Source organism: Eubalaena glacialis, chromosome 6, assembly GCF_028564815.1.
Source record: "Eubalaena glacialis isolate mEubGla1 chromosome 6, mEubGla1.1.hap2.+ XY, whole genome shotgun sequence".
Lineage (NCBI taxonomy): Eukaryota > Metazoa > Chordata > Mammalia > Artiodactyla > Balaenidae > Eubalaena > Eubalaena glacialis.
The window spans coordinates 124,993,700-125,020,816 of NC_083721.1; the positions used below are offsets into that span (position 1 = coordinate 124,993,700).

General features: G+C 39.3%; 1 protein-coding gene and 1 non-coding gene across 2 annotated transcripts in view; both read left to right on the forward strand.

The window, feature by feature from the left end:
- Nucleotides 1-27,117, forward strand: part of SLC9A9 (solute carrier family 9 member A9) — a 546,145-nt gene that overhangs the window by 51,111 nt on the left and 467,917 nt on the right. The window lies entirely within an intron of this gene.
- LOC133094152 (small nucleolar RNA SNORA73 family) lies at nt 23,366-23,551 on the forward strand. Its single transcript, XR_009701371.1, has one exon. It is a non-coding gene; the product is annotated as a small nucleolar RNA SNORA73 family (small nucleolar RNA).

Genomic DNA, 27,117 nt, shown 5'->3' on the forward strand with positions numbered 1-27,117 from the left:
AATGGAATGGAAAAAAACACGTAGAAGAAATAAGTTATTGGTAATATTCTGGCTCATGGGTTGGAGTGAGTTTCCAGGTATTCAATATACTACTATAATTTATAACTTGCATATATCTTCTATATATTCTCTTGCATGTGTCAATTGTATTAAAAAGAAAATAAAAGGGAAAACAAGTTGAAGGAGCTATTTAATAGATTTATAAATATAAGCAGCTTGCTTACGTTGCTTACTTCCATTTCTGGGAAACTCAGACTCTTCTATTGTTTCTCTTTGTGTGTGTTTTAATAAGAACAACTCTGGTTGGCAGGCAGTAACAGAGATGCAAAGGTGCCAAGAGTGTATTTGCCAGTATCCCCTGGTTAATTCTTATCAACCGCAAAGCCCTCTGTTTTTCCTCTCTCTTCCCTTATCTATCTTCACCTTCTCTCTTCTTTCTCCCCACTCTCTTCCCTTCCATCCCAACCGTGTTTTTCTCACTGTCCCCAGAGACTCTGTCTGGGCTGCTGCTCTCTGAGACTCCATTTTCAGTAGGCTGCAACACAGCAGAGCTCGGAAGGCTGTGTTGAGTCAGCCTAGAAGGCCCCATACCTCCTCAGTGCATTCATTTACTCTCTAGATACGGAGCTGGCACAGTAATAGCTGTCACTGGTGTCAAAGAGAAAAATAAATATGCTGCTGCCCTGACACAGCCAAATGAGAAAAAAATAATCTCTAATCTGTCAAGTACAGCCCGAGCTGCTTAGCAGTGTGGTTTCTCATATCCATATCACAGCAGGCACGGGCTGTATTTCTGGCAGCAAAGAGGAGAGTGAAGTTTATGAGGAAAAGAAACAAAAGGGAGGGAGGGAGGGACTGTGGAGAATATCAGAGATGTAGTTTGGAGGTAAAGGAGGTGAAGCCGTCAGAGCACCATATGGATCTATGCATTAGTTACCACTTTACTCCTTCTATCACAGCCTTGAAGATGTCGGGAATAAGAATGACAGCACAGGACAGAGAAAAGTAAACAAATTCTGAAAGATTCAAAAAGGAAAGCAAATAAAACCTAACTCCAAATTAGGAAGAGAAATGCTGAAAATCATGTAGAAGGAACAAAATATGTGAGATTGTCGACATGGAAAAAGAGAAATATATAATAATAAAAAAAGTATAAACATAATTGAAACAATCTATTCTGAAAAATAATTTACCTGATAAGTCTTATTATTAAGTAATGTATTCTAAAGATTCTAACTATGGGATTCCTTTTTTTTTTTTTATTAATTAATTTATTTATTTTTGGCTGTGTTGGGTCTTCGTTTCTGTGCGAGGGCTTTCTCTAGTTGCGGCAAGTGGGGGCCACTCTTCATCGCGGTGCGCGGACCTCTCACCATCGCGGGCGGCCTCTCTTGTTGCGGAGCACAGGCTCCAGACGCGCAGGCTCAGTAGTTGTGGCTCACGGGCCTAGTTGCTCCGCGGCATGTGGGATCTTCCCAGACCAGGGCTCGAACCCGTGTCCCCTGCATCGGCAGGCAGATTCTCAACCACTGCGCCACCAGGGAAGCCCCTATGGGATTCCTTTTAAATGAAATATTCAAGTCTTGGAATTACCTAGTTTATCTTCATTCTTCAGTACCCTTGGGCACAAAGTCAAACATTTTTCTCAATTTGACCAAAATCTGATGGAGAAAATTTAAATGTGGCTCCGCTTCTACATGCACACACACACACCACAGCCCTTGCAGATAAAAGGTAAAAAAAAAAAAAAAGAAGGGAAATATATCAGTTATCTGTTGCTGTGTAACAAACCACTCCCCAAACTTAGTGGCTTAAAACAGCTATTTTATTAGTGCACAATTCTGTGGCTCAGCAATTTAGGTTGGACTCAGTTGAGCAGTTCTGTGGTTCTCATCTGAGGTCACTCACGTGACCACAGTCATCTGGGGCTTGACAGGGATTGGGTGCTCTAACATGGGCTCACTCAAATGTCTGGTGGCTGATTCTGATTATTAGCTGGTTGGTCTGGGGACTCAGTTCTGTTCCATGTAACCTCTCACTCCCCAGTAGGCTAGCCCTGGCTTTTTGCCATGGTGGTCTCAGGGCAGCATTCCAAGATGATGAGAACCGAACTGTAAGACTCTTAAGGCTCAGTCCCAGAAGTCTTGCAATATCACTTTCACTGCATTGTATTGGTCAAATTATCACAAGAGCAGCCAAGATTCAAGGCGTGGGGAAATAGGCTCCAGCTCTTGATGCAGGATGTGATAAAGTCACATTACAAAGGGGTATGCATACGGGGATGGGAAAATTATTGTGGTCATCCTTGCAAATATTCTACCACAGGAAGGAACTATAAGATATCTTCAGAGATATCAAGGTAAGAGCTGGCATTAAAAAATGGGACTCAAAACTTGGTGTGAAACCTATGGCTACGAAAGGAAAACATGATGGGGAATCAAGTTGACCTTAGAAAGGCCAACTCACCAGCCTTCTCTGTTACACTTCCCGATGTTCTGAAAAGAGTAATAATGAATCTGTACCCTGATGACTTAAGTGACTTTTGAAGAAGTATCATAACATTCTATGTTTGGATATAAAATTTTATGCAAAAATATACAAAAGTTCAAAGGAAATAAAGTAGAGAGCATGGCTCACTAAGATTTTATGCTACCAAAGCAAATGGCATTCGTGGAAAATTGAGCCCTGCTCAGCTAGAGTGGAGAACTATGGAAAAGTTTTATTTAATTTGAGAATTTCAGTTGCTCTGTTTCCCACCGGTGATGCGGAGAATGTGGAGGCAAAGGTGTGGCCATGTTAGCTGTAAAGGCAACAACATCCTTGCTGAGGAGGTTTCTTTCATGGCTGCACATCCCTTGCCAAGGGCTGTCATAACAAACCTGATTTGCATCCACTTTTGTCTGACTGATTGTGGTGCTTTGGGAAATGGTGGAGCTTTGGAGATGACTAAAGCTTGATCTTGGCAGCTTATTCATTTTGCTTGAACAGTTTAAGAAGAAATAAGGTTAAGGAATTATGCCACATGGCCTTTATTGTATGTTTTCAGGGCCTTGAAAATTACCTTAAAAATGGAAACCCATGAATCTTTCACTAAACTATAAGCTACATTGCCAAAACTGTCCAACTTACCTGTGTGCTCCTCCCCATTCTCCTTCCCCCCCATCCACAGAGGTAAATCTTACGCTGAATTTTTATTTACAGTCTTTCCATGTGCTTTCGAACTTTATAAAAACAGTATTATACTTTATGTCATCAAGCGATTTTCATTTTTCCCCCCACTCATGACTCTTCTAAGATTCATCCATGTTATGGTTTTCAGCTGTTATGGTTTTCATTTACTGTCATTGGTAACATGCAAATGTGGGAATATTCCACGCTTTACTTATTCTCTTATTGATGGAGTTGCTTCCATCTATGAATATTCTTTTATTTTAAAAAGCTGGATTTATTTTTGTTTGTTTTTGTTTAATTAATTTATTTTTGGCTGCGTTGGGTCTTCGTTGCTGCACGCCGGCTTTCTCTAGTTGCGGCGAGCAGGGTCTACTCTTCATTTCAGTGAGTGGGCTTCTCATTGCGGTGGCTCCTCTTGTTGCAGAGCACGGGCTCTAGGCGCACGGGCTTCAGTAGTTGTGGCACGCAGGCTCAGTAGTTGTGGTGCACGGGCTTAGTTGCTCCGCAGCATGTGGGATCTTCCCAGACCAGGGATCGAAACTGTGTCCCCTGCATTGGCAAACAGATTTTTAACCACTGCACCACCAGGGAAGTCCCATCTATGAATATTCTTGTACAAGTCACCTGGGGCTCTTGTAAAAGATTCTTTAAACAATGAACTTGAAATGGAATGTGTGATACCACATTGTTTTCCAAAGTGGTATCCCTACCAGCTGGTGTGTTTCCATTGCACCACATCCTCACCAGTGCTTAGTATCGTCAGACTTCAGGATCAATTTGTCTAGCCCTGTGACAGTATCACACTGCTTTAATCATTGTTGCCTTCTAGTAATTAACTCAATATTTAATAGGAACAACCTTACCCTCCTCCCACCACACACACCCTACAGTATTCCTTATGAGTGTCATAGCTCTTTGGATCTTTTTCTTTTACTGTAAAAATTTTAGAATCATCTCATCAGATTCTTTGACTCACTGTGTTGGTATTTTGATTAGAATTGCATCAAATCTATAGACCAGTTTAGGGAAAACTGACATATTTATGATATCGCCTTTCTTTTCTTAAAATCTGATATCTCTTTTTACTTACGTTTTCTTTAAGTCTTCCAATAACAGTCTTGCACAAATTTTACTGAATTTATTCCTAGGAATATTGTATTATATTATAAATGGTTTTATTTTCAACATTTCATTTTCTTAGTGTTGCAATTTAGCAGTCTTGAAAAGCAATAAAATGGCCCACTTCTAGCTGGCCTGGAGCTTACAGTCTACAAGGGAGGCATTCATGAGGGAGTCACATGAACACATGGAAAAGCACAGCTACAGAGAGTGTGAGCAAAGAGAAGTGAATGCTGCAAAGAGATCAGGGACTTGGAGGATCTGCTTGAGGCTTGGATCTGGAGTGATAAGAGCTCTGACGGGGTAGGTAGAGGGAGCTGTGGGAGCACACTAAGGAGGCCAGGAGAGGCTTCCGGGGAAATGACTTCTAACCTGAGATCTTACATTTATTTCAAAGGAGGAAGCCAGGAAAAGATCTGAGAGAAGACATTTCAGGCAGAGAGTGTAGCACGTGGGAGGCCAGCAGCAAGGTGAAACTTTAGTTCTGGCTTTCGTCCAGGGAGGCCAGAGTATGGATAGGAAGCAGTGGGAGATACACAGGATGAGGGCAAAATTTTTCCTGGGAACCTGAGACCTTGTCCTGGAGTTTGGGCGTAACTCTGTAGGCCGTGGAGTAGGAGATACGCACTTTTAAATCTTCACTCCAATTGGAATATGAAAATGGATGCGAGAAAGTCAAGGTGGGAAACAAGAGAGCAGCTAGGAGGTGATGCTACTTTAAACCTGGAGACTACTTGGTTGGATTTGAGAGCTGACTGGGAGATGGAACTGACAGGACATGGCCATTCGTCAGATTTAGAGAAATAAAGGACATCATGGGTAACTGTCAATCTTCTGGCTTCAACCATAAGCTCGCTCTGAATTTGACTGTCAAATCTAGCACCGTTTGGACCTTATGTGCTATCCCCTTCCATCCTTGTCTTATGTTACCTAATAGAATTAACCTCTTGGTAATCATGCCCTTACTTTCAGTAAAAGTCAATAACTATATTGCCAAGTGAATCAATGAATTAATGAAAAGATCTGAGAAATGTATATCCTTTGGTTGACAAAGAGGTAGTAGAAGTAACAAAAGTTTCAACAAAAGCTAGCTTTTTGGTTCATTTTTTTTGGTTCCTGACCTTGAACTGACCATTCTGCATTTACTATCTCATTTAATCTTCACAACAAACAGCAGAGATGGATAATTTCTATTGTTCCCTTTTTGTAAGTGAGAAGTATGAAGCTCATATTGCTTAAGTAATCTTTCCAAGGCGTGACTGACTCCAGAGCTCGTATGCTAAACGCATCCTTACAACTTAAGTTGCATCTTTGTACCTGCAGCAACACCTGTAGTTTCTTAGAAATGCAGAGTCTTGGGCCTCATCCCAGACCTCCTGAGTCCTAATCTGCACATTAACAAAAGCCCTAGGTAAATTTACTATGCTGCACTTCCAAACTGGTAGTGAGATTTAATACCTTACTTAGGGATTTAGTAAGAACAGACTATAGGAATCAAGATGATTTTAACTTGCGTTTAATTCATATTACCCAGGCATCACTGAAACTAAACCAAATCAATTAATTTCAGAATTTATATCCACAAGATTTATATAGCTATCTGTGTCTGTGCACACATCCGAGTCAAATATTGTATGTGTGTTATGTACAAGGTAATTGGTAGATTACTGTTAGTGGGGCACATAGAGCCATCTCAGTGAGAAATGCCCAAAGTTCTGGTCTAAGGGTTTTAGCAGTATCAGTGTGGGAGGTACTCTACCTGATTTAGCAATTACTCTCTGATGTCATTAAAATGAAATGGCCCCAATAAAAGGAATAGAAGTCAATCTTAACGACAGCTCTGAGATGCTTTATTGCTCTATTTCACCCTTACTTACTAATTCCCTCTGCATGAGAGGCAGCTATAAAGGTTTCCAATAGGTAAGCTACATTATCAACAGAATCATGAATATGAATGATGACATTATTGTTTTAGCATCAATGAGCAAGTTTAAGCTTGAAGGTCATTGCTACTGGATGATAGATACCTACGATCTATTTTTATATGATTCTTGACTATTTGCCCTGTGGTTGCATCTCCTTCCTCCTTGTGATTTCAACATCTATATGAATTTGACCTGCTTTTGACTGGATTTTTCTTGGCAACTCTGTTCTAGTGCTTGGTGAAGTGGATTACTCAATCTCTTCTTTAGCTTCTCAAGGATACCATATCACTTGGTCCCCCTCTTCGAATAAGGTGTACAACTATGAGAACTATTGACTCTAATGATGATAATTGCTTGCATTTATTGAGCATTTACTTTGTGCCAGCCACTGACATGCACTTTACACACATTAAACTCATTCATTATCACAACCCTCCATTTAAAGATTTTTCTCATCATAAGAATATACATTTTCATATTCTTTACTAAAACAATTTTTAATTTTTCCTTAGAATGTTAAAAAGTTTAGCAAAATACTTTCACAAATATTCTTACTTATGGAATAGACTCTTGCTGGAATTTTGTTAATATACAGTAGAAGCTTAGGGTTCTTAAGGAAGAATGTCCACAAAGACAAAAAATGAACCCCAATGTAAACTACAGACTTTAATTAATAATAATGTATCAATATTGGATTATGGTAGATGAAACTGGAGGAGAGTGAAGGGGTGTATGGGTAACTATCTTGAGATTTTGAATACTTTCTACTCAATCTTTCTGTAAACCACTCAAAAAAGTAGAGTCTATTAATTAAAAAAAGAATGTCCGCTTTATAAATCTTTTACACAACCTCTTTCTTTGATAACATATAGAATATACCAGATATTTCCTATAGCCCTAGTGGTCCGATATTGGATGAAAACTAGAGGTTCTTATCCTTATCTAAACCTAGAACTGTAACTCTTTTGGGCTAATAGACTCCCAAAGTCCACTTAGGCTGTTTTAGTGTTAGCACCTTAGTTGACCAGTTTGGCAATGGCCCTACTACACTTCTTCTCTATCATAGTACCAGGGGTCCTAAGAATAATAGAACTAGAAGCTGAACTCTTTATGGCTGCTGGGAAACTTTCCCTCTGGTTAGCCTCTATTATATGGTGGCCACCTCCCCAATCCCTTAGACTAGGTGTTATGAGGATGATGCTTTCTTAATTGCCCAAGTTAAATCATATTTCTTCTATTTTACAGAATGGATATTAGCACTCGTGAGTTTCTTGCTTCTCCTCTTTCAGTGTCCAAACTACACTATTGACAAATTCATGATTGAATAAAACTTTTCATGAGAGTGATCATAAGGTATCATCAATCCCTAATTGGCTGTGATTCACTAATCACATTTCTCAAGATCATTTTCTCCATGGCTATGATCATAATATCTTCATTATGTTTTTTGGTTGCATGTAATGGGCCAATGTTTTCTTCCCTCCAAAATACTAACCATAGTTTAGTCATTTGTTACTAATTGATTCTTTCTCTCTGCATAATACCTGCCACTTCTGTTTCAAAGTTTACTTATGTGTTTAGTTTTTCCTGTTGATTTTGTATAGCTTGGCTTCTGTTATTGGGCTGTCCTCTATCCAGGTGACCTATGGCTTCTAACATATGTATATGTATATGTGTATGTATATTTATATGTATATGTGATAGATGAATTGCTTACATGATTGTGAAGGCATTGCTTTTAATTTGCAACAAAAATATATCTATTCTAGGTCACAAATTTAAGACTTCTACAGGAATCAATAACCTGATTATTTAACAAGTTATCCACTGTGCTTCACAGGGCTAAATACAATTACAGCCTTATCCCAGCAGAGAGAAATTAAGAGTGTAGGAAAAGGTAAGCATTATCCTCTAAGGGAGGAAAGTAGATGGAGACTCATTTGGAAGAATGTAAGTGGTTATTGTGGATGGCACATGCTTTAGGAAAAAATTTTACTTTCAAATGGCCTGTTTTCATAGAAGTGATACTCATGTTAGAAATATGGGCAAAATGTACTATTCTCATAGTCCCTTGCCCTCCTCACAAAGTGTATTCATTTGCATTTTACCACAACCATACCAGACAGGCAGAGGCAGAAATTATCCTACTTTATACATAAGAAAACTGAATATTAGAGAAGTTAAATTACTTTCTAAGATACTTTTTTCATTAGTATTTGTCAAAACTGGAAATAATATCTATTTTTTCTAATTCCTAGATCTCTTCAAATGCTTTACATCCTTGTTTAAGGGCTATCCCACTCTTGAAATCTATTCTCTTACTGATCATTCAATACAACAAGTGAAATTTGAGACTTATAATAGACATGATAAATAATAGTGTATTACATACACTGCAGGTATACATATACATATATACATATGTATAATACATACACATATGTACATAATATATATATACATACCTACGCACGCATACACACGCACACACAGACACACCACTTTCAATTTTTAATTAATTTTTTTTACATCTATTATTTTAACTGCCTATCAAGCCAGCAGGGATGTGAGATTTCCACCCAAAGACATCCCTGAGCCAGATCCAGAAATGAATATAAATCCAGTGAAATTGTTTAGGACACTGGAGGTGTAATTTCATGTCATTGCAAGAGTCCTACATTAGAAATAGTGCTGTGGGGGCTTCCCTGGTGGCTCAGTGGGTGAGAATCTGCCTGCCAATGCAGGGGACACTGGTTCGAGCCCTGGTCTGGGAAGATCCCACATGCCGCGGAGCAACTAGGCCCGTGAGCCACAACTACTGAGCCTGCGCGTCTGGAGCCTGTGCTCCACAATGAGAGGCCGCGATAGTGAGAGGCCCGCGCACCGCGATGAAGAGTGGCCCCCCGCTTGATGCAACTAGAGAAAGCCCTTGCACAGAAACGAAGACCCAACACAGCCAAAAATAAATTAATTAATTAATTAATTAAAAAAAAAAGAAAAATATTCCTTTAAAAAAAAAAAAAAAAAGAAATAGTGCTGTGTTCACAGAAGTTTGGAGAACTGTATTTAGTTGATCTCTAGAGGAAATTACATACACAGGGCATGCAAGTCAACCAGCATTAACTCACTCAATGGCAGCCCAAATTATACTTTTTAGGAGCTGTGTCTCTAATCTTAGATTCAACTGTTCTATTACTTCCACTGGTGTGCAGTTTAGCTTGGCTACTTCTAATGAATAACTCTTTGTAAGGAAATCGATTTTCCTGTTGGGAAAAAGTACAGAAGTTTCCCCAAAGGTTTTTCTCTCTTTCCTTCTAAATTTAACTAACTTTCCATATATCAGGTTAGGAAAATACAGCTATTTTTAAAGATATTTTCTTACATAGTTGCCAGATGATTTCCAACCCTCCTTTTTCTCTTCCTCCCTGCCTCCCAGATGGATACGTTTACAAGGGACATAGTTAAGCACGGATATACGGTTCCAAAAGCCGTTCTCTGACTCCATTCCTCCCATTTTGAAGAATTTCAGCATTCAGTAATAGTTATGGGATTTTGATTTTAACGTTTTGCAAGATGAAAGGGACTTTACTTAAACCTTGAGTCATTCATAGCTATTTAGATACTTTGAAACATATTTTGAGCAGCGTTAGTACTCTTCAGGCAATGTAGCTATGAGAACATGTCAAGTTTTTTACAACCTTGCTGCAAGAGGAAAGGCCATGAGCACAATGCTACCGAGAGTGTTATCTGCAGACTGGTGCTGGTCTGTGAGCTGGGTGCTGTTAGATTGGGAGGAATAATTACAAAAACTGAGAATAAGCATTTAGGAATATCCACAGTCATTTGATATCTGTTGAACTGAATAATAAAATATTTGGACTTGCATTTTGTGTAATGTAAAAATACACTTTATGCAGCATTTCATTTTTATTGCATTTTACAAAAGTATCAGTGGCAATAGTTTGGAATTAATAATAATAATAATTAACTAATTGATTAATGCTCCTTCACCACAGAGAGTTTGAGAAGCAGTGCTCAAGGAGGTCAATTCAAAAATGTCCTTATGGTAGGGGCATTTCATAGAGGAAAAGAAAATGGTTAGAAAATCAATTCTAGGTTATGGTTTAAAAACAGTTTGGTTAAAGTCCACTAGGTGGATAACTAGTTTCTCAGAACAAATCTTAATTCCATTAAAGTTCATCAGAAAATTACTGAAGCATTTTTATGACATAACATTTTTTCAAGAAGGAGATTTTTAATTTAAGATATATATAAAAATATACCTCAGATAAACTTTGCTTCAAATTTTCTTTTATTGGAGTCAGGGAGGAAAGGGAGGCAGTTCAGTTGGATACTTGAAATCTAACTTAACTACGTTTCTTCCTGATGTAAGCTTTCCATATTGAGTAAATTTCTTTGAGGCAGCCGGACTTCAAGTAACTCTGGCTATCTAGTTTTTAATAAAAATGGCTGTTTTCCAAGATGGGTCCAGTAGAACTGAGATTCAGGCATGATCTCTGTGATGCGTACACCAACGCCAGCCTAGTATTTTTAAGAAAGAGAGAATGGGGCCAAGGAAGAGGTGATAAAAATGCCTTTTGGTGGCCTCCTTAGTCCCCCAAAGAACTGAACTAATGCATCTTTCACCAGATAGATATTCAGTTCCTGAATGTTGTGAGTTGCTTCCCCAGAAGAAAATTTTTATATTGAAAATATATCTTAGCATTCTCTTAAGTGAGTTTACAAAATTCTTATGATGGGAAATGTTCAAAATTTGCAGTCTTTCTAAAATAACAAACATATGTAGGGATAGATTTTCCTCAGTTGAAGCAACATTCCTACCAGGGTGTGAAATTCATTCATGTTGAAGGGGAAATATTGGTAAAATATTGCTTCAAAACATTACTTATAATTGAAAAGAATTCTGATCTAGAAAAATATCCCCCCCTCTCAGATTTTAAAATGTTAACATCTAATAATATTTATGAGACATTTTGTTTTATTAATTTGAATTTTAGTCTTTTTTTTTTCCCTCCAGTTACACGGTTTTTAAAAATCCATAAGTCTGTAGGAGAAGTTATAGTTATGGGAAATAGCTTTATTTTACATGGCATATTCCTGCTTTATCCTTTTTAGAAAAGGAGGAGAAAATAAATAAATAATTATATATTTTAAAAATAAATTAAAATAAAATAAAAGGGGGGAGAAAACATTACAAATTATATTCCTTAGAACGGAAGAGTTGACTTTATAATGCTTTAGAGTTTGTTTTCATCACCTGCCTTGCTGTTCAGATTTTTTCACATGTTCACATGTTTTCTTACTAGTTTACAACTTCACTGGATAAGTCCATTAAATTACTATGAAGAACATCTCAATAGGGGGAAATTCCCTTAACAAAATTTGGTTTGAAAAATTATACAATTGCCACAAAGATATAAATAAAAGATCTAATGATAATCTTTATACCTATTCCTTGTGAAGGATAGGAATAATACATAGCTTATTATTACATGTATTAAAATCCTTTCAAACTGCCATTATATTAAATAAACACATGTTTTGAGAAAGCAGAAAAGAATAGTAAATTAGTTTTTAAAATTGTGATGTTTTAGATTTAAAGAACATACATTTAAATTTTGAAGGTGATAGATTTTATTTAGAACATGATAAGGATGTGTATATTTTCTCAGTGTCCTGAGAATTTGCATGTAAACTAGATTCAGAGCACAAAACAAATTGATAAAGCTACACCCTTTGCTTTTTAACCACTAACACCCACACAGAGTTGAAGACAGATTTTGGCAGTGTTTAAAGGCACCATAGAGTGTTATTGTAAGTTTACATTTCAAGATCATTTCAAAGTTACAATCTTTTGCCTATTAGAAAGAAAAGTTGGAACTTAAAAAAAGTCTGTTTCAATAAGCAGATGTGAAAAGCCATTTTGGTAAAATTATTTGTGGATTTCAGACTCAAGGCAAACCCTAAACATGTGAAGAATGGAGTGTGGATTATATTAAAATGGATGTTAAACAGGAGGGGGCAACTATCACCACCTAGGAAGCTGAAACTCCATTCCAAAATCAGCAGAATGAAATGATTATACACAGTAAACGATACACCAGCTGTAGCTCAGCAGCCATTGGCTTTTATATTGTGCCCTCTGGTGGGAAAATTTATAAATCACAATTTTAACAGTTTCGAACGGACTCAACAAGGTTTATTATTTCTTATTTCTGGGCTTTATGTATAATCAAACTTTAGCCTAAGGGAGAATATGTACTGATTTTTTGAGGCAGGGCTGCCTACGGCATCAACTAATCCAACCTCCCAGTTTTACCTGGAGATGATAAATAATTTAGTCAGGCTTAAAAAAAAAGTGAACTATCTATTATTCAGTTCTCCTTTGTCCCAGGAAAATATTAATTATTGAATACCTCTTAAGTGCCAGACACTATATAATCATCATTTCATTTAACCTCATTAACTCTGAATTCAGTCCAACACTTTCCCTCTTCATTCCCCTGTTACCTTAAGGTCTTCCCAGAGCTAAAGCCTCATCTCCAGTCTACTCATATTTGCAAATACAGGTTTTATAAATTTATTTATTTATTTTTAATTTATTATTATTTTTAGCTGTGTTGGGTCTTCGTTTCTGTGCGAGGGCTTTCTCTAGTTGCGGCGAGCGGGGGCCACTCTTCATTGCGGTGCGCGGGCCTCTCACTATCGCGGCCTCTCTTGTTGCGGAGCGCAGGCTCAGTAATTGTGGCTCACGGGCCCAGTTGCTCCGCGGCATGTGGGATATTCCCAGACCAGGGCTCGAACCCGTGTCCCCTGCATTGGCAGGCAGGTTCTCAACCACTGCACCACCAGGGAAGCCCCACAAATACAGGTTTTAAATGTTATTTACTTCCTCTCCCCTTTCAGAGAGGGCCAAGGAGGGGCAAGGCCAGCAGGGTAGGGGTGGGTCCCAGGAGGTGCTGCTCTCTTTTGACTAGTGAGACCTGGGGTCCTTCACACAAGTTAGCAATGCGACCGGGAAATCCAACTCCAGGTCACCTATCCGGGGCCAGGTGGGGACAAAAGTCCACGGCAGTGGGCCACAATGAGGCTTGTGAAGCTGAAAAAGCTGAGGAGAAAATGAACCAAGGAGGCAGGGAAGAGGAGGGTCCTGGGGTAGGGGTGGGGGATGGCTGGAACACGATGGGGCATTTTCACCCAGCCTTGGGCTTGTCCACATATGCTAGGTCAGTTTGAAAGGCTCAGAGTTGGAAAATATGTACATAATATGAACATTTTTAGAATTAGAAAATGTTGCAGCAATATGTAGTTCCACTTTTGGTTTTTTAAAGATTGTCTTCTTTCCTTCTTTATAATATGATACATGATACACATAATAATAATATAATAGCTAACCTCATAGGCCATCATTTATGTATGTATTTTGTTCCAAGCCTTTCATATATCTTAATCCATTCAGTCCTCACAAACACCCCATGGAGTGGTTGGTGGTGGTGTCCTCAGTTTGCTGGTGAGGAGACCACAGCCCAGTGGGAATAAGAACCATGACACATGTCACATGGACAGTACGTGTGAAGGTTCAAACCCAGGCCAGCCGGCTTCAACCTATGCTCCTAACCAATATGCCATGCCTATTATGAAGCATAATAATAAATCAAACACCTCTAAACCCTTGGCTCAACTCTAGAAATGAAAGGCATCACTGGTACCAGTGAGGCCCTCAACCAGTGAAGGTTCCTTTCTCAGAAAGGCTAAGTGACTGTCCCACAGTTGGTTATGATGTCTTGCTGAGTTTAACACTCAGCCGTTGAGTTTATATGGATGCTACCTAGTAGCAAAAGTGGAAGTTTACTAGTTGATTTATTATTTATTAAAGCCAAGAAAACAGAATTTTTGCCTTACATGCCTTTTTGCCTTATATGAGGGGGTCACCCCCTCCACCCCTTACTTGATTTTAAACAGACCTGAATCTTTTATTTCATTTGCATTTGGAAGACTTTTAGGCTCAGAGAGTTACTCATTAACTAATGAACCAATTAATTCACCAAACATATGTAAAACACCTACTAGGTGGCAATCACCATGCTAGGGACAGTGTGATGATCAGTGCCATACTGAAGTGGCTTGTACTGGCTCACAAGAGCCAATGGTTAACGTTTCAGGACTTTTGTGAGTCAGTTGTCAAACACATCCACTATTAAAAATTATTAAATTATGTGAATATACAAATATATAAATTATATTAAAACAAAGTTAATAGTAAAAACATCACTTCTTAATTTTCACTACATTTTATTATTCATGCTTTTGAGGTTATTTACAAGTGTATCTGTATGGTGGAAACACAGTGTAAGAATGTGCTAGCAACTGTGCGTTTTTTCCCAACTCTACTTCAGAGATCTCACATTGGTAGCTTGAAATTGGCTATTGTGTATTTACATCATAGAAATCGGCAAAGGCTATAAATCAGGGCTTTTCTTCTTAAAGAGCTAGTTTTTAAACATTTAGCAGCACACCACTAGATACAGTGAAGATTAATATACAAGTAAAAAAAGAATTCTTGGTCTAATGGAACTAGTTATTTGAGCAATACACATACTCAAAATGTTAAAAAAAAAAAAAAAAAAAAAAAAAGCTGAACAAAACAAACACCAAGGGGCTTCCCTGGTGGCGCAGTGGTTGAGAATCCGCCTGCCAATGCAGGGGACACGGGTTCGAGCCCTGGTCTGGGAAGATCCCACATGCCGCGGAGCAACTGGGCCCGTGAGCCACAATTACTGAGCCTGCGCGTCTGGAGCCTGTTCTCCGCAGCAAGAGAGGCCCGCGCACCGCGATGAAGAGTGGCCCCCCGCTTGCCGCAACTAGAGAAAGCCCTCGCACAGAAACAAAGACCCAACACAGCCAAAAATAAATAAATAAAACAAACACCAAAACCCACCATGGTCTCCAACAATGATAATTTTAAAGTATTACCTTTCAGCATAGTTAAAATCAACTTCATTTCCATATTTCTCTGGAATTTGCAGTTGGAAATACAGAACTGCTGCCACACTTCTGAAATTGGAATCAGTTGGGCAGGACCTCTTGGGGGCAGTGGTGTCTCTATAAATGTTTCCAGTCACAGCTCCAATCTGACAGTTTTCCACAAACTGGACTTTGGGCCAACCAATAAGCTTGCTAATTAGCACTTCACAAAAGTGGTCACAACTCTTCTTTTGAAGTGAAAAGGCTGTTTGTAGTATTTAACTAATAGGGGTTAAGTGCTACAGCTCCTTCCAGAACCTGCTTTCACTTCAGGTTACAACTAGGCAGAGAGAATGCTCGGAAACAACCACAGAGTCCCTGGGCTTACAGGATAAACTACATATAACCCAACCTGGAGTTTGAGGCCCTTCTAACTAGAACCCTCCTTCTCAAATATCTGTCTTTGATTATACTGACTGTCCTTTAATCCACAAGCTTGAGTGTACCAGAAAGAAACTTTTCTTTACTTTTTTTTCTGTAACTAAAATTTGTTTCTGTTTTGAGGCTTTAATATCCTGTCTGGGTGGCTGAAGCTAAATCTCGCTCCCTGGGATCATGTCCAATACCAGGAGACTTTGGAGCCCCAAGGTATCAGGGTGGGGGGCCTCCTGGATGTTACCAGGGCACGCTGGCATTCACAGAGACACCATAGTCTGGACTTCAGGCATTGGTCTACACATTTCATTTGTATACCCTTCCTTGTCCTGGCAGCAAAGTCTCGCCAGGGCTTCCCGCAGTCTGAGTCGTGAGTGTGCCACTCTGGGACCCACGAGAAACATTCTGCTGCCCCTCCGCACACACATTCGGGAGCTCCTCTGAGGCTGCCTTGGACCCATCTGCCTAGGCTGGAAGCCCAGCTGTGGCTCAGCTGACCATCTGGCCATCCCTGAGCACTTCTTCTTCTGTATCTGCTGCCCAGACTGGAGGGTAGTCTGGAAAGGAGGCTGCTTCTTCCTCTCCTGTCAATTCAGGAAGGGGAAGTGGTCACTTCTCCAAGTGATGGCACGAAGAGAAAAGAGTCTGAGTGGTTTCCACTACTTTCACAGCCAAAAATATGACAAGGAATGGCAACAGGAGTAGAGAGGAAATCATAATGTCTTATTAACCGAGTCTACCCCAATGTCAATAAAATTCCTGTTTATAATTAAGGAGTTTCCTGGGTTTTCAAAGACAAGTTAGCCTACAACGGGACAGTTCAGTGTAGAGGATAAATTCCCATTCAGTCTCTTTATCCTTGAGCTTGAGATCTCAGCCTTTCCCCCATGACACCTACTCTCTGCAAGGTCAGGGTGTCTGTCTATGTGTATGTGTGTGTGACTAATAATGACAGTGTTAATCTGAAAAAGCAAGCTTCACTCAGTCTAGTCACTCCATCGCTTCCCTTCTTTGGTACATGCCATGCACTACTTGCAGTTGAATCAGAATCCCACCCAACACGTCATAAGAAGGAAATAAATATCATAAAGAATACCTCCTCCTCCTTAACGTGGTTGGCACTCAGTGAACATTGGTTCTATGTAGAGAATACTCCTTTCCCAGTTCCCTACAGACGCTCTCATCAGCCATTACAATTCAGGCCTGTGATGAGATCCCTTTGCTTCTTTGCATTGTTGTGTTGTATGAACTGAATATTTGTATCCCCTTCCTAAAATTAATATGTTGAAGCCCTAACACCCCAAAGTGATGGTATTTGGAGGTGGGGCCTTTAGGAGGTAATTAAATTTAGATGAGAACAGAAAGGTAGGATCCAATGATGGAATTCGTGTCCTTATAAGAAGAAGAAGAGAGGCCAGGGCTCGCTCTCTCTCTGCCAATGTGAGGACACAGCAAGAAAGCAACTATCTGCCAGCCAGAAAGAGGGCTTTCAGCAGGAATGTAATCTGCTGGCACCTTGATCTTAGACTTCCCAGCCTCCAGAACTATGAGAAATAAATGTCTATTGCTTAAGCAACCCAGTGTATGGCATTTTGTTATAGCAGCCAAGCTGGAATATTATATAATGTGTGCTTAGAATCAGGGCACCAAGTGGAACATAACAGGGGAGGCGTTTTCCCTTCTACAAACCTTTTGATCTGATCTTTGCCATTTTGATAGGTGAAAAAAAAAAAATAGCTTGTAGTTTTCATTTACATTTCTCTTACTGTGAGTAAGGCTGAGCATCTTGAAATTTGTTTAAGAGCCATTTATATTTCCTTTCAGTGAATCGTCTTCTTCATAATTTTTATTTATTTTGTCTTTTATTGAGTTGTAGGAGCTCTTTATACATTAGTGAGATTAGTCTACTGTGATGTGAGTTGCAAATATTTTTCCCAGTTTTGTCACTTTTATTTTCAGGAAATTTTTTTTTTCCCATATAACTGTTGTTATCAATACTTTATTTTGTGGCGTTTAGATTTTTCTCACAAATGCCTTTCCCAGTCTAAATTTTATTAATTTTTTCCCGTGTTTTCTTCAAGTGCTTTCATGCCTGTTTGTATTTGTAGTAATTATTTGGTCTGTCTTCAATTTCTGGCATAAAAGTTATGATGTAAGGCTCTAACTTTATCCACCCTCCATCCAAACCGCCCCCCCCAATAAATAGCTATTTATTCCTATAGTATTTGTCAAACACCTAATCTTTTGCCCACTTATTTTAAATACTATTTTTGTCATATACTATATTTATACATTTATTTAGGTCTATTCCTGAACAGTATAGTCTGTTTTATTGATTGTTTTTTTTAAGCACCACCAGTACCTCACTGTTTTTTTCTTCTTCTTCTCCTTCTTCTTAATTATTATGGCTGTAAAATATGTTTGCATATATGAAAGGGCTAGTGTCTCTTCCTTTTTTCCCCAGAATTGTTCTGACTATTCCTGTTTGTTTATTTTCAGTATTAACTTATGAATCACCTGTAAAATCTTGCACCAAAATCATCCAGAACTAGGTGTTTTTACTGGGATTGCATTAAATTTATAAATTAACTTGTGAAAAATTTGTATATTTATGAGGATGAGTCCTCCTACTCGAGAAACATGATATGTTGCAAGTAATTTATTCTGAATGTTAAAGTATCAATAGAGGAAATAATTTATATGCTTTATATAGTTAGAATGACTCTCAGGCTATCCATAAGCACTCATGTTTACTTGCATGCAGCTATATCTTCTCTTGAACTGGGGAAAAAGAGACCAAGCTTACAGCTAGCTCCCTAGGAATTCCACACATCTCTTGGCATATCTTATCTCTGTACTCAAGGGTGTGTATTCTTCATGTAAACATCATCCATCCTTGTGTCACATTGGGAGGAAAAAGGTTTTGAATTTTAGCCAGAGCCTATACTCCTGTTTATCTAACACAGATTGCTGTGCTTTCTTGACCTTTTCCTGGAGTACTACCTTTTCAGATCAGTATTGGCCTAACTCGCTGCTATATTTTTAGTTTTTGTATGTTTGCTTGTACTTTTTATTCATTAGCTTACATGGAATTACAAGTTAGCACAGCTTGCTGGAAATTTGGTGGCCGCAAGCTACTCTTAGAAAATAGCAAAAGAGAACATTTGTAATAGTGTGGAAAAGAGAGTTCTCACAGTTTCTAGTGTTTTCTTCTGATTTTGCTTTTGTTTCAGAGGAATACCTTAGGGACTGAAGAATAAAACATTAAAAAGACTAGGCTGGTATCAGCAACTGAATTCAATATGGGCTTGTTTTCACTAATGTTAACATGGATAAAGATTGTATAAATCCACTGAGGGGAATAAAGAGAAGTGTTGGTTTCTGGGCATAGGATAAGCATGATGCAGAGCAGCGGCCAAAGCAAGTTCAGGTTGTAGTAAGCATTGAAGAAGCCACTCCTGTATTTTTAAGATTATAAAATACAATTTATTTTCATTTAATTTGACAGCTCCTTGCCTCACCTTTAATTACCGGTAGTAACAACATTTACTATCTACTATGTGCCAGTTGCTAAGTATTTTACTTACATTTTCTCCTTTAATCTGATAACTCTATCATGTTGTTTCTTTCCACTCTGTAGAAGAGGAAATCTAGGCTTGAAAAAGTTAAATAATTTGGCCAAAGTCTCACAGACAGTAAATGGGGGAACTTGAGTGAATGTTTAAACACTTAACCACTAATCCATGCTTAACCTTTTACAACAGACTAAAAAACCTTATTATTTTTAATTATTCATATTTTAATGTGAAACATTTACTCAAAGTGACAAAATATAAACATTTGTACTAAATGTTGCATAGAGGTATATAATCTTGTTTTAAATAGAGTTAGTACTTTGGAATTGGAAACTTTACCAAGAAATACCATTTCCCTTTATTTACCACATTTTACTGAATGAAGACATATTCATAGAGCATTAACATGCCATGCCATTTATTCAGCAATTACTTTTAAAGCACCTATTATGTATATAGCACTGGACATCTCAGTAACCTCACTATAAAGAATCTGTGTCTTTTTGTATGCATGAGTAGGAGTTCTTTCACCTGAAGTAGCCCTTTGGTATCTTAAACACAGTTCCTCCTGTGTTTGGTTAGATGAGATACACTCCATCCAGTTTCAATACCTCATTAAATCATGTTCTATTACTAGATTCACATGCTCAGAGGAATGTGGTGCATCTGATTCCAAGAGAACCATGTTTCATTCTCTTAAAAAAAATAGAACAACCTTTTTCAGCATCTATAACTTAGGGACAAGATATAGGGCAGGGTGTTGTCAAGATTAAATGAATTAATATATAAGAAGTTCTTAGAAGGATGCCAGATACATTTTGTCCCCTCAGTCAGTAGTGTTCTGATTGCTTATTATCACAGCCATCACTGTTATATATAGGTAGAAATGTTTATATGATTTTTCCTCCTGACTGAGAATCATTGAGAGAGAGGAGCCCTTCAGGTGTGTAAACTTAGTGTATAGCAGTTAATGGGTGGATATTGCATGCAAGCAAGAAGAGGGGGTGGTGTGAAGAATAAGAGGGGAAAGGAAATGATAAGAAATGTGGAAAAGTCCAGCTGGAGGGGGTGTAGCAAACAAGGTGGTTATGGAAAGTATCTCTATAGCTGTCATCTACTTACCTTTAATTGCCTGGTACAAACTTTGCAACAAACAGAGCAAACATGAGAATTCATACCAGCTCTCTTCAAGAGAATATATATATATATTTTTTTAAGAATTTTCTTTTTTTTTTTTAAATTTATTTATTAATGGCTCTGTTGGGTCTTCGTTTCTGTGCGAGGGCTTTCTCTAGTTGCGGCGAGCGGGGGCCACTCTTCATCGCGGTGCGTGGGCCTCTCACTATCGCGGCCTCTCTTGTTGTGGAGAACAGGCTCCAGAAGCGCAGGCTCAGTAATTGTGGCTCACAGGCCCAGTTGCTCCGTGGCATGTGGGATCTTCCCAGACCAGGGCTCGAACCCGTGTCCCCTGCATTGGCAGGCAGGTTCTCAACCACTGCACCACCAGGGAAGCCCAAGAGAATATATTTTGATCATTAAAAAATTCTGAGGGAGTGAGAGACTGGAAAGATATAATTACTGTCTGTGTAAACCATTAGGCTTCTCCTTTATAATCATTTAGTTATAAGATAGAGAGGTGTCACAGAAATGCATGAAGTGATAAAGATGATTGGGAAACCAGACATCTAAATGGCCATTTCATTAAGGAAATAGGCTGTTATTTTTAAACATTCCATGATTTTTTAAAAAAAATCATGCTGTAAAGGATGAAGGAAGATTCATACTTACTGTTGAAAAAATTCTGAAGCTTTTCACCTCTATAAAAACAAGCAACTAGTTATTTGGCTGGAGGCGTCTCAGCACTGTTGCCTGCGGGCTGTTGGGTGGTGCCAGGTCTCAGTGCAAATGAGCCAAGAAATTAGCTTCCAGCAGCAGTGTTCCTGCGGCTGAATGTTCCTCAGTGTGTCCTCCACCAGTGTTCACATTCCCAGGGTGAGCCACAGCTGCACGCCCTCCGCTCTCCCAGAGACTCTCCAAGACCAGCAGGATGGTGGTTCTCAAAGCGTGGTTCTTGAAGGAGACCTTCAAGATGGTGGAGGAGTGAGACATGGAGATCACCTTCCTCCCCACAAATACATCACCAATACATCTACATGTGGAACAACTAACTCCTACAGAACACCTACTGAACACTGGCAGAAGACCTCAGACCTCCCAAAAGGCAAGAAACTCCCCACATACCTGGGTAGGGCAAAAGAAAAAAGGAAAAATGGAGACAAAAGAATAGGGACGGGACTTGCACCAGTGGGAGGGAGCTGTGAAGGAGGAAAGGTTTCCACACATTAGGAAGCCCCTTCGCGGGCGGAGACGGGGGCATGGACAGGGGGGAAGCTTCAGAGGCCCGGAGGAGAGTGCAGCCACAGGCGTGCGGAGGGCAAAGCGGAGAGATTCCCGCACGGAGGATCCGTGCCGAGCAGCACTCACCAGCCCGAGAGGCTTGTCTGCTCACCCGCCGAGGCGGGCGGGGGCTGGGAGCTGAGGCTCGGGCTTCGGAGGTCAGATCCCAGGGAGAGGACTGGGGTTGGTGGTGTGAACACAGCCTGAAGGGGGTTAGTGTACCACAGCTAGCCAGGAGGGAGTCCGGGAAAAAGTCTGGACCTGCCAGAGAGGCAAGAGACTGTTGTTTCAGGATGCGCGAGGAGAGGGGATTCCTGTTCCATGTGCCCACAGACAGCAGAGCACTGCCTAAGCAAGCTCCAGAGACAGGTGTGAGCTGCAGCTATCATCTTGGACCCCAGAGGCAGGCATGGACCACTACTGCTGCCACCACTGCCAGCAAGAATCCTGTGTGGAAGCTCAGGTCACTACCCACACTCCCCCAGGAGGCTGTGTAACACACCACTGCCAGGGTCCTATGATCCAGGGACAACTTCCCTGGGAGAACACATGGCATGCCTCAGGCTGTTGTAACATCATGCCAGCCTCTGCCGCTGCAGGCACGCCCCGTGTTCCAATTATGACTACCGTACCCCTCCCTCTCCCCAGCCTCAGTGAGCAAGAGAGCCTTATCAGCTGCTGCTTTAACCCCTTCCTGTCTGAGCAAGGAACAGACGCCTGAGGACGAACTACATGGAGAGGTGGGGGCAAAACCAAAGCTGAACCCCAGGAGCTGTGCGAACAAAGAAGAGAAAGGGAAACTTCTCTGTGCAGCCTCAGGAGCAGCAGATTAAATCCCCACAATCAACTTGATAAACCCTGCATTTTAAGAAGATCTGAATAGACAAAACAAGTTCCCAAAATTGAGGGGATGATCTTTGGGAGCAACTGTAGACTTGGGGTTTCTTTCAGCATTTGATTTGTTTTTGGTTTTATGTTTATCTTAGTTTAGTTTTTAGTGCTTGTTTTAATTGGTGGGTTTGTTTATTGGTTTGGTTGCTCTCTTCCTTTTTTTTTTTTCTCTTTTCGTGAGTGTGTGTGTGTGTATGATTTTGTCTGTTTAGTTTTGCTTTTAACGTTTGCTTTGGGGTTCTGTATGTTCATTTTTCTTCTTCTTCTTCTTCTTCTTCTTCCATGCTGTGCAGCTGGCAGGGTGTTGGTGCTCTGGCCAGGTGTCGGGCCTGAGCCTGCAAGGTGGGAGAGCTGAGTCCAGGACATTGGACCACCAGAGGCCTCCCAGCCCCATGTAATATTAATTAGTGAGAGCTCTCCCAGAGATCTCTGTCTCAACACTAAGACCCAGCTCCACCCAATGGCCAGCAAGCTCCAGTGCTGGACACCCCATGCCAAACAACTAGCAGGATAGGAACACAACCCTACCAATTAGCAGAGAGGCTGCCTAAGGTCATACTAAGTTCACAGACACTCCAAAACACACCAGCAGACACGGCCTTGCCCACCAGAGGGACAAGATCCAACCCCACCTTCCAGAACACAGGCACCAGTCCCCTCCACCAGGAAGCCTACACAAGCCACTGAACCAACCTTACCCACTGGGGGCAGACACCAAAAATAAGAGGAACTGTGAACCTGCAGCCTGGGAAAAGGAGACCCCAAACACAGTAAGTTAAACAAAATGAGAAGACAGAGAAATATGCAGCGGATGAAGGAGCAAAGTAAAAACCCACCAGACCAAACAAATGAAGAGGAAGTAGGCAGTCTACCTGAAAAAGAATTCATGTCCTGGTGGCGTAGGGGAGCATAGGGCTCTGCCCCATGATGTACAGTCCCTTTCCACAACGTTGGAGATGAAGCCGGGCCTTGAGTCCGCGCCTGCATATTCCTACAGCTTCTCAGAGTCCTGTGGACAATGACTGAGGAGACAAACCATGCAGTGAAACATCTAGTAAACCAGAATTGAAAAGTGAAATAAGATTGTTATGTATGAATCTAATTCTTTTTTGTAAAAAAAAAAAAAACAAAACAAAACAAACAAAAAAAAAAGAATTCAGAGTAATGATAGCAAACATGATCCAAAATCTCAGAAATAGAATGGAGAAAATACAAGAAATGTTTAACAAGGACCTAGAAGATCTAAAGAGCAAACAAACAATGATGAACAACACAATAAATGAAATTAAAAATACTCTAGAAGGAATCAATAGCAGAATAACTGAGGCAGAAGACCAGATAAGTGACCTGGAAGATAGAAGAGTGGAAATAACTGCCACAGAGCAGAATAAAGAAAAAAGAATGAAAAGAATTGAGGACAGTCTCAGAGACATCTGGGACAACATTAAACTCACCAACATTCGAATTATAGGGGTCCCAGAAGAATAAGAGAAAAAGAAAGGGTCTGAGAAAATATTTGAAGAGATTATAGTTGAAAACTTCCCTAACATGCGAAAGGAAATAGTCCATCAAGTCCAGGAAATGCAGAGAGTCCCATGCAGTATAAATCCAAGGAGGAACACACCAAGACACATATTAATCAACCTATCAAAAATTAAATACAAAGAAAAAATATTAAAAGCAGCAAGGGAAAAGCAACAAAGAACATACAAGGGAATCCCCGTAAGGTTAACAGCAGATCTTTCAGCAGAAACTCTGCAAGCCAGAAGGGAGTGGCAGGACATACTTAAAGTGAGGAAAGGGAAAAACCTACAACCAAGATTACTCTACCCAGCAAGGATCTCATTCGGATTCGACAGATAAATTAAAAGCTTTACAGACAAGCCAAAGCTAAGAGAATTCAGCACCACTAAATCAGCTCTAAAACAAATGCTAAAGGAACTTCTCTAGGCGGGAAAACAAGAGAAGAAAAAGACTTACAAAAACAAACCCAAAACAATTAAGAAAATGGTAATAGGAACATACATATCGATAATTACCTTAAATGTAAATGGATTAAATGCTCCAACCAAAAGACATAGACTGGCTGAATGGATACAAAAACAAGACCTGTATATATGCTGTCTACAAGAGACCCACTGCAGACCTATGGACACATACAGACTGAAAATTAGGGGATGGAAAAAGAAATTCCATGCAAATGGAAATCAAAAGAAAGCTGGAGTAGCAATTCTCATATCAGACAAAATAGAGTTTAAAATAAAGACTATTACAAGCGACAAAGAAGGACACTACATAATGATCAAGGAATCAATCCAAGAAGAAGATATAACAATTGTAAATATTTATGCCCCCAACATAGGAGCACCTCAACACATAAGGCAAATGCTAACAGCCATAAAAGGGGAAATCGACAGTAACACAATCATAGTAGGAGACTTAAACACCCCACTTTCACCAATAGACAGATCATCCAAAATGAAAATAAATAAGGAAACACAAGCTTTAAAAGACACATTAGAGGAGAGAGACTTAATTGATATTTATGAGACATTCCATCCAAAAACAACAGAATACACTTTATTCTCAAGTGCTCCTGGAACATTCTCCAGGATAGATCATATCTTGGGTCACAAATCAAGCCTTGGTAAATTTAAGAAAATTGAAATCGTATCAAGTATCTTTTCTGACCACAATGCTATGAGACTAGATATCAATTACAGGAAAATAAACTGTAAAAAATACAAACACATGGAGGCTAAACAATACACTACTAAATAACCAAGAGATCACTGAAGAAATCAAAGAGGAAATGAAAAAATACCTACAAACAAATGACAATGAAAACATGACGACCCAAAACCTATGCGATGCAGCAAAAGCAGTTCTAAGAGAGAAGTTTATAGCAATACAGTCCTACCTCAAGAAACAAGAAACATCTCAAATAAACAACCTAACCTTGTACCTAATGCAATTAGAGAAAGAACAACAACAAAAAAAGAAACCCGAAGTGAGCAGAAGGAAAGAAATCATAAAGACTAGATCAGAAATAAATGAAAAAGAAATGAAGGAAACAATAGCAAAGGTCAATAAAACTAACAGCTGGTTCTTTGAGAAGATAAACAAAATTGATAAACCATTGGCCAGACTCATCAAGAAAAAAAAGGAGAAGACGCAAATCAATAGAATTAGAAATGAAACAGGAGAAGTTACAACTGACACTGCAGAAATACAAAGGATCATGAGAGACTAGTACAAGCAACTATATGCCAATAAAATGGACAACCTGGAAGAAATGGACAGATTCTTAGAAAAGTACAACCTTCCAAGACTGAACCAGGAAGAAATAGAAAATATGAACAGACCAATCACAAGCGCTGAAATTGAAACTGTGGTTAAAAATCTTCCAACAAACAAAAACCCAAGACCAGATGGCTTCACCGGTGAATTCTATCAAACATTTAGAGAAGAGCTAACACCTATCCTTCTCAAATTCTTCCAAAATATAGCAGAGGGAGGAACACTCCCAAACTCATTCTATGAGGCCACCATCACCCTGTTACCAAAACCAGACAAAGATGTCACCAAAAAAAGAAAACTACAGGCCAATATCACTGATGAGCATAGATGCAAAAATCCTCAACAAAATACTAGCAAACAGAATCCAACAGCACATTAAAAGGATCATACACCATGATCAGGTAGGGTTTTTCCCAGGAATGCAAGGATTCTTCAATACATGCAAATCAGTCAATGTGATACACCATATTAACAAATTGAAGGATAAAAACCATAGGATCATCTCAATAGATGCAGAAAAAGCTTTTGACAAAATTCAACACCCATTTATGATAAAAACTCTCCAGAAAGTGGGCATAGAGGAAACCTACCTCAACATAATAAAGGCCATATATGACAAACCCACAGCCAACATTGTTCTCAATGGTGAAAAACTGAAACCATTTCCTCTAAGATCAAGAACAAGAAAAGGGTGCCCACTCTCACCACTATTATTCAACAAGTTTTGGTAGTTTTAGCCAAGCAATCAGAGAAGAAAAAGAAATAAAAGGAATCCAAATCGGAAAAGAAGATGTGAAACTGTCACTGTTTGCAGATGACATGATATTATACAGAGAGAATCCTAAAGATGCCACCAGAAAAATACTAGAGCTAATCAATGAATTTGGTAAAGTTGCAGGATACAAAATTAATGCACAGAAATCTCTTGCATTACTATACACTAAAAACAAAAAATCTGAAAGAGAAATTAAGGAAGCACTGCCATTTACCATTGCAACAAAAAGAATAAAATACCTAGGAATAAACCTACCTAAGGAGACAAAAGACCTGTATGCATAAAACTATAAGACATGGATGAAAGAAATCAAAGACGATACAAACAGATGGTGATATATACCATGTTCTTGGACTGGAAGAATCAACATTGTGAAAATGACTATACTACCCAAAGCAGTCTACAGATTCAATGCAATCCCTATCGAACTATTAATGGCATTTTTCACAGAACTAGAACAAAAAATTTTACAATTTGTATGGAAACACAAAAGACCCTGAATAGCCAAAGCAATCTTGAGAAAGAAAAATGGAGCTGGAGGAAT